General features: G+C 41.9%; 1 pseudogene; it reads right to left on the minus strand.

The window, feature by feature from the left end:
* LOC104742731 lies at nt 5,876-8,358 on the minus strand (annotated as a pseudogene).

Below are 8,767 nucleotides of genomic sequence, written 5' to 3' on the forward strand. Positions count from 1 at the left end.
CAAACAAATGTCCTAAAAAGGACCGCCACCAAGGCCACTCGTCCCAAAGGACCGTCACAAAGACCATTTGTCCCGAAGGACCGCCTCAACAGGCACTCTCACTAAACAGCCCGCCACAAAGGCTACACTCTGGCTAAACAGCCCGCCACAAAGGCCATACAATGGCTAAACAGCCCGCCATAAAGGCCACACAATAACTCAAAGACCGTCACACACGGCGCAATGACACAAAGGTCGGCCAAGAAGGCCACACTAGCCCCTCCAAGGCTCACAACTACTAAAAATGGACAATTCTAACTCCGATAAAACTTTCAATTTTTAGAACTTTCCACTTTTGGAATCTTTCCTCTTTTAGAAAGTTCTAATTCAGGAAACTTTCCCTCAACACCATCACAGTCCCAAATGAATCTCATCAAAGGAATCTTATTCTTCCAAAGTTCCTTGATCCTCCTCCCGAGAACCCTCACTGGTCTCGCCTCCAAAGTCATGTTAGGCTGAAGATCTTCAGGAATCTTAGCCAACTACTGATCATCCTCCCGGAGACACTTCCCCAACATAGACACATGGAAAACCTTATAGAATGCTCGCATAACCTCAGGTAACTCCAGTCTATATGCCACTGGTCCAACTCGCCCAATCACTCTTAACGGACCCATATACCTCGGACACAACTTAGTCTCAGTCAATGACCTGTTCGGACCCTGCAACATGGCCATCTTGAGGTACACTCTATCTCCAACCTGAAACTCAAGATCTCTACTCCTCCTATCGGCATAACTCCTCTGCCGATCCTGAACTTCCTTCATGTTCAGCTTGAGAACCCGGATCTTCTCCGAAGTCTCCTGAACAAAATCTGCCCCGTACATGCTCCTCTCCCCCACCTGAGTCCAGCATAACGGCGTACGGCACGACCTCCCATACAAAGCCTCATAAGGAGCCATGCCAATACTCGCCTGGTAACTGTTGTTATAAGCAAACTCCACCAAGCTCAAATGATCTGCCCAATGGCCACCCCAATCCAGCACACACATCCTCAGTAAAACCTCCAAAGTCTGGATCGTCCTCTCTGATTGTCCATCGGTCAAGGGATGATAAGTTGTACTCATATGCACCTTAGTGCCCATCTGTGCCTGAAATGCCTTCCTCAGCTCTACTAGACTAATAATCAAGACGTAAGAACCCTGTTAGTTGACATCAAATGCTTTGCAAGCCGCCAACTCAAAACACTTGCCTTGCTTCCCTCAGCAAGCTTACCAAAACCTTGAATCTATCAACCCTGTCCATCTCCAATGAACGTAATCCAACATCGTCGAAACGATTAGATTATCATGCCATGAGGCTTCTCGTCAACTTATGTATCTGGAAAACATGCCTTTTCCGGCTCATACCTGCTGTAACTCCCCTTCCTGGGACTCCAGCCCCACTGGCCACACAATTCTGGCGCAACAGCCACACATTCATGACCACTCCGATCACAAAATCCTGACCCATTGGTCGACACAGCCAAAACCCAAGATTAACCACCATCATTCCCTCGAGGTCTACATTCAGTCGATATGTTTATACTCACATCCTAGGCATTGATTGCTCCCAACTCCTCCACCCTTAGGTCGCAACCTTCGAGCCATACCGATCTCACTCTCAGACCAGCGTCTTCGAGTTATACCGTCTCCCTCTTGGACCACAATCTTTAAGATCTCGGTATCACGGGAACTACCCATCCCCTCAGGAGAACATCATCCCCTATGCTACTCTCGGAGCACCCAGCCCCTCAAGCTATCGGTATTCAGGAGAATCACCATTCCTTCAGGAGCAACAATCCTTAATGACTATAAACATCTCCCAACCAAAAGTACCTCCTGTGGTCCGAGTATAACATTGCAATGTTACACCTGCCCACTCAACTTCTCACATCAACCTGGATCACCCACAAAACGGAAAAGTATCTGATCCAACTGCAAATGACCACCTAACTGCCCATCTAGGCTCGATACCTCTCAAGAGAAACTCGAACCTGTCATCTACAACTGCTCCATCCTCCTAAAAAGAGATGGATAGACCACAACATCCGCAGCCCTCGGCTGCACCCCGCCACATGTGGTACATTGGAGCCCACACTGATACCCCCCCATCAGATCCGCCAAGCGATTATCTCGACCCTAAACTCCACCTGCTGCAACCCCACACTTGGGTTCCCAGCACCCCTGGCACGCTCACCGGCTAATCCTCTCTGGTCACTCCTGATACGCTTGCGATCCTACAACGTACCTCCTCTTGGAACTCTGGACCACACACTCGCTGGCCTCGGAAACCCGTCCGACCACGACCACGACAACGCCCACGTCCACGACCACAACTCTAACATCTTTAACCACTGCACTTCCAAGAACAGAGGCTAACAAGCAATCTTAACATAACGCAAACCACAAAAACATAAACTCACCGTGGAATCACACTGTAGGCTCGAAGAGGATGTTCTAGGACTCCATGCCACAGACAATTGACTAACTCACATAATCAATCAAGACATGCAATCCCACACATCTACAACACAAAGCCTAGTGAACCCAAACCTAGAACCGTAAGGGCTCTGATACCAAACTGAAACAACCTGAACCGTTATTTTTAAAAAAAATAATATATAATAATAATAATAAATAAACTACAACTAGTGGTCTCATACCCACTAGCCACCTAACCACAAACACAACCAACAGCGAAAATTGCAAATACCAATAACCAATCAATAATCCAATAATTAATAACCAATATTCCAACATTAATTCCAAATCATAAACTAATGATCCAAACAGCATAACCAGAGAACCAGCAATCCTAAGCAACATTCTAGGACCCAACTCTAGCAACTTAACAGAAGCCAGACAACCAAGCGAACCACTAGAACATCCTCCTCTTCATTGCCTTGATTCCACGATCACACATTGCCTTTACCTGCATCACAAACACAAATTGCAATGCATGAGTATTTTATAAACACTCAGTAAGGCAATCCTCCCATATACTGGGCTATACACACAAGCAATAGAGACATCTCTAACCATCAATAAACAATCAACAATCAACAATAACAAACCAGGACTCAGCATCGACCGATACCAAAATGCATCGACCAACACCAGTTGGAGGTTGCATCGACCGACGCAAGATCTGCATCGACCGATGCAAGGCTAACTTGCATCGACCGATGCTCCCATTGCATCGACCGACGCATGCTCGACATAGCACGAAAACCCTAGATTTTATGCGCCGTCCTCGCATCTGCATCGACCGACGCATAGAGTGCATCGACTGATGCAATGCCGAGCATCGCTTTCCCCTAAAGCTTCTCGCTGGATCTTCGTTCCTACAACCACAAAACTCGATCCCAAGCCACACGAAAGCTTCCCAACGTCCCAAACAACAATCTAACAAGCCTAACAACACAAAACAAGCAAATCAGCGTTTTCTCCAACTTAGATAAGCCATGGTCATGCACTTAACTTTGCCAAGACGAAACTGAACCTCAAAAAAGCAAAACAACGCTCCTAGGAAGCTCCTACAACGATCCCAACTACAGATCTCTACAGGAACAACCTCAAATCTTCAGAAAAACTCCAAGAACACCAAGAACACTCTTCCTCTCTTTTCTCTCTCTCAAAAGCGGCCAAACAACTAATGAGACAAAATAAATGACTTAAGGGTTTTTCCCCTTTTTCTTTGCCCAAAACGCAGCGTTTCACTTAAACCCGTCTGCAGAAAACAACCTTACATCGACTGATGCACATAGTGCATCGACCGATGCAATCCCTATACCGGGATTTGGTTCGCGAATGTTACAAAAAGTCTTGGAAAAACTGAAACCTAAGCCCTATATTGAACAATGGCATGAAAGACTCTCATAAAGCTTCCCTATCGAACCATTAAACGTCGGGAGCACCAATAAAGCTGGATATACCTCACACCGAAGCCAAACCAGATGCAAACCGACAAGGAGGAAAGCTTGGCCTATAAAACAGCTTGACGTCAAATAACGCATTCCTGCAAGGCACACTGGATGAAGAGGTATATATGGAGCAGCCGCCAGGTTTCATTGACTCTGACCACCCCGACTATGTCTGCCATCTTCACAAAGCGATCTACGGATTAAAACAGGCACCGAGGACGTGGTACACGGAACTCAAGACCTACTTGGTTTCGTGAACTCCCTTGCAGATACCTCTCTGTTCGTACTACAAAATGGGAAGGACTTTCTTTATCTCCTTGTTTATGTTGACGATATACTAATCATCGGGAGCAATGAAGCCAATATTCAATAGGTCCTTAATTTGCTTGCTGAACGGTTCTCTGTCAAGGATCCTGAAGATCTCAACTATTTTCTTTGGCATCGAAGCACATCGCACCCCACAAGGACTTCATCTCTCCCAGAGGAAGTATATAGTTGATCTCCTCCACCAATACAATATGACAGATGCTAATGTTGTTCTCACACCAATGGCTTCTTCACCAAAGCTCACTCTCACAACTGGTAACACTCTCCAATCCATCGACTTTCAGAAAATTTGTTGGCAGTCTCCAGTACCTCGCATTCACCTGGCTTGACATTGCATATGCGGTCAACCGTCTCTCTCAGTTCATGCACCGTCATACTGATGCACAATGGCAAGCTGCCAAGCGAATTCTCCGCTATTTGGCCGGTATGCCGACACATGGTCTTTTCCTCTCTTCCAGGACGCCGTTAACTTTTCATGCATTCTCCGATGCGGATTGGGCAGGAGATTCACACAATTATTTCTCTACCAATGCATACATTTGTTTACTTAGGTAGCAACCCTATATCTTGGTCTGCACATAAATAGAGTGGTGTAGCCCGCTCTTCAACAGAGGCTGAGTACCGATCAGTAGCCAACACCGCCTCTAAGATCCGATGCATATGCTGAGTACCTCCAGTGATCTATTGTGACAATGTTGGTGCCACATTTCTGTGTGCCAATCCAGTGTTTCATTCTCGAATGAAACACATTGCCATCGATTATCATTTTATAAGAGGTCAAGTTCAGAATGGTCTTCTTCATGTTGCTCATGTTCATACCACAGACCAACTTGCTGATGCACTAACCAAACCGTTAGGACGCCAACGGTTTCTTCAACTAAGACACAAGATTGGAGTGACTAAAACCTCTTCATCTTGAGGGGGGATGTTAAGGATACGATTATGATATGATTGTATCATGTCTTTAATGTCTAAATATCTACCTTCCTTCTATGTATCTTCTTCCATAAGTAGCTTAGCTTAGAACCTTCTTCTGCTCTCTGTATTTAAACGACCATGTAATTACTCTTGTGAATATATCGAATACAGCTCATTACATTCAGGATCTTCACACTCCAACGTGAGGGGAGGGTATTAGAGCATATGTTAGGTTTTGTATATTGGACCTCTAATGTCTATGGCGGTTTATGTTAAACCTAAAATTCTAGAGTTAAACTTGTATATATAGGTTTCTCAAGTTGATTAATAAATCCAAGTCAGTTCAATACCTAATTGCACCTGTAAAGTGAAGATTTTGTCATCAAGTTGAACATCTTTAGTCAAAAATCTTGTCCAATCGTTGCTTTATACTGATTACTAAATTTGTGATTCATAAACCTAAAACACGAAACCTCAAATCAATACAAAAAAATTCAAGATTTTATCAACAAAACAAAACATAACAAGTAAAAGAGAAATAGATCTAGAACCATTGTGGGTCTAATTATGTTTACTTTTTCATTTTTTTATTTTAAGTACCATTGACTAATGTTCCTTACACACCATGTTTTACAAATATATATATTTGCATATATATAAATGAACAAAGTCATTAGTGTTCTTTTTTCTTCAAAATCATATGTATAACCCAAAAAAAGTAAAACCATAAATAATATCTTCACAGTTCACACCATACTAAAAAAATAAATATTCACGTGCAAATTCAGGCAGTTTTGATTAGAGTCACACACATGAAGTAAAAGTGAAAGCGCGTGAATAATAAATGTGTTACCCCCCCCCCCCCAAAAAAAAAAATATATACTTACTCACTTTACTAAGATGAATCCTCTTTTTTAAGTTATAGTATCGTTCGTTTTCTTATCCGGTTCGATCTCTTGCGTTGTACGGTTGCTTCGGTGATGCTAGATGAGCCTGATGGGTTCTGACCGTTGTCGCTAGTCAACCGCTGCATTCGCTACTACCAAACGTCTGGCTTTCGTATGCCATTTTCTTGAATTTCTTCAAATCTTCTTTGTATTGTGTTGAGCTATAATCTGGGCTCCCATCTAAGCTGTAAATAGTGCTGTGTCCTGGAGCAGATCCTTCCGTTAGGTCATCTAGAGATATGTTTCCTTCAAATGCTCGAACTATCTGCAAGTGTGTCCAAAGAGCAATCACCACAAGTTTTTAATCCTAGATCGAAGTGAAAATGTTGCCAAAAAGTAACAGTTTGATATAGTACCTGGCTCACTTTTGGGCGGCGTTTTGCTGAATGACGGACACTAGCAGCAGCGCAAGCAACCATTCTCCTCATTTCGCTGATATCAAACTCATCCTCTAATCGCGGGTCAACGAGACCGTCAAAGATACCACCATTTAGAGCTTGTATCATCAAAGGTTTTGCCTATTGCATGGAGGGTTAAATTTAGAAGCTTATTAAGAAAGTTGAGGGTTTGGTGCTAATAAAGGTAAAACAAGATTACCAACCCAATCAACAATGCTTTCACCATCTGCAAAAGGCTGCGAATTATCAATAGGTCGGCGCCCGGATATCAGTTCGAGAAGCACCACTCCAAACGAGAAAACATCTGATTTATCAGTGAGTTTCCCTGAAGAAGCATATTCAGGAGCCAAGTAACTGCATCACACAGTAAAACCATAAGAAATGAAGAAGTTCAAGAGACCGTTATAAGTTATTTATAATAAGATGATTGCGTAGAGAAAAGAGCGTTTCATACCCGAACGTTCCCATAACCCGAGTGGAAACATGAGTATCAGTGTCTAAATAAGACCTGGCGAGTCCAAAATCTGCTAACTGATGAAGCATCAAGTTCAACATTATTAGTAGAAATCTTGAAGAAATGTATAATCGTTACAAGTTTTTAGAGTACCATTGCCTCGTAGCTATGGTCAATTAGAATATTTGCAGCCTTCACATCCCGGTGTATTGTTTTAGGTTTACCTGATACAAAACAAATCTCTTTGACAAATTGACACCAAAATACAAATAAAAAAAATGTGAACAGTACTTACAGTCTTCATGTAAGTATGACAATCCTTTAGCTGCACCCAAAGCAATCTTCATCCTCTTTGTCCACTCCAGTACAGGTCTCCCTTTCTCTACAAACATCAAAACATAAGCCACACAAACCATATCATCATAACCATTAACCAAAGTCAAAGAGCTCACCGTGCAAATGGAACTCGAGAGTCTTGTTAGGCACAAACTCATAAACAAGCAGTCTTAGAGAACCAATTCTACAATAACCAAGAAGAGAAACAAGATGCCTGTGATGAACTCTACTAATAGTCTGTATCTCGGCTTGAAACTCGCGTTCGCCTTGTCCACTCCCAACTTTAAGCTGCTTAATAGCAACCTCAGTTCCATCAACAAGAACTCCTCTGTGAACATAACCAAACCCACCTTGTCCAATAAGGTTACTGTCGGAGAAATCACTAGTTGCTCTAGACAAATCCTCATATGTAAACAAGTTTTGTCCAATCACTGATGAACTACTTTGATGGTTCGATTGCTGAAGATTATTACCTGAATAAGAAACAGAGGAATCGAATATTAAATATAAAAAAGATTAGATTTTTTTAATGAGAATTAAAGAAACCCTAAAGTTAAAAAAGATACCTTTGGGATCTAGTGAGTCTCCTCCATTAATGGCAGCTTCAGCATCTCTTCTCATCTTCTTCTTCTTCTTCTTCTTCATCATCTCCCACTTCTTTCTTATATAGAAACATACGAAGATAAAATTTCCGATTAGAACACCGAGAGCGCCCAAGATTAGAATGTCCTCTAATTGCGCACCCATTAGCGGAGGAGGCGAAGAAGGTCCGGTGATGGAGGGCTGAGACGGATTTGTTGTTGTGTTTGGATTGGTGAAAGGAAACACCGGGTCCGGTAGGAATTGGACGGAAGGGATAGTGTTGTTGTTGTTCGACTGAGACGATGATATTATAGATGGAAGATGATGATTTTGGTTTCAGGGTTTTTTTTTTTCACATGGGGGAAGTGAGAAAGGACGAGGAAGAAGACGAAGAAGAAAGGGACTAGTAAGTGAGATTCTTCTTCTTGCGCAGTGTGTCTACTAATTCTCTTTGTCACTCTGTTTCCTTAATTTCCATTAAATAGCAAATTCTTTCCCAGTTTCTTAGTCTTTCTTACATCTTTTTTTCTTTTTCTTTTTTATTCATTTTCATAAAAAATCAAATAAATTTTAAATTTCTAATAGTTTTTTTTTTAGTAGAAAACTTACTCTATATAATTAAAACTCCTAATAAAATAATGTTTCTTAATACTCTTCATAATATCTAGTTTCTGGATTATCCAAAACAGTAATTAAATTAAAAGATATGATTTTTTTTATACTGACTAAATCAATTAACCAGCTAAAACTCACTAGTTCAACTAGTTTCAAATGTGAATCAATCTGATCGAACAAAAATTAAGCCCATTCTAATTTTAATACGACATGTTCAAATTTTATAGCGTAGAGGAAAATTGTTGCC

This window comes from Camelina sativa, chromosome 14 (genome assembly GCF_000633955.1).
Source record: "Camelina sativa cultivar DH55 chromosome 14, Cs, whole genome shotgun sequence".
NCBI lineage: Eukaryota > Viridiplantae > Streptophyta > Magnoliopsida > Brassicales > Brassicaceae > Camelina > Camelina sativa.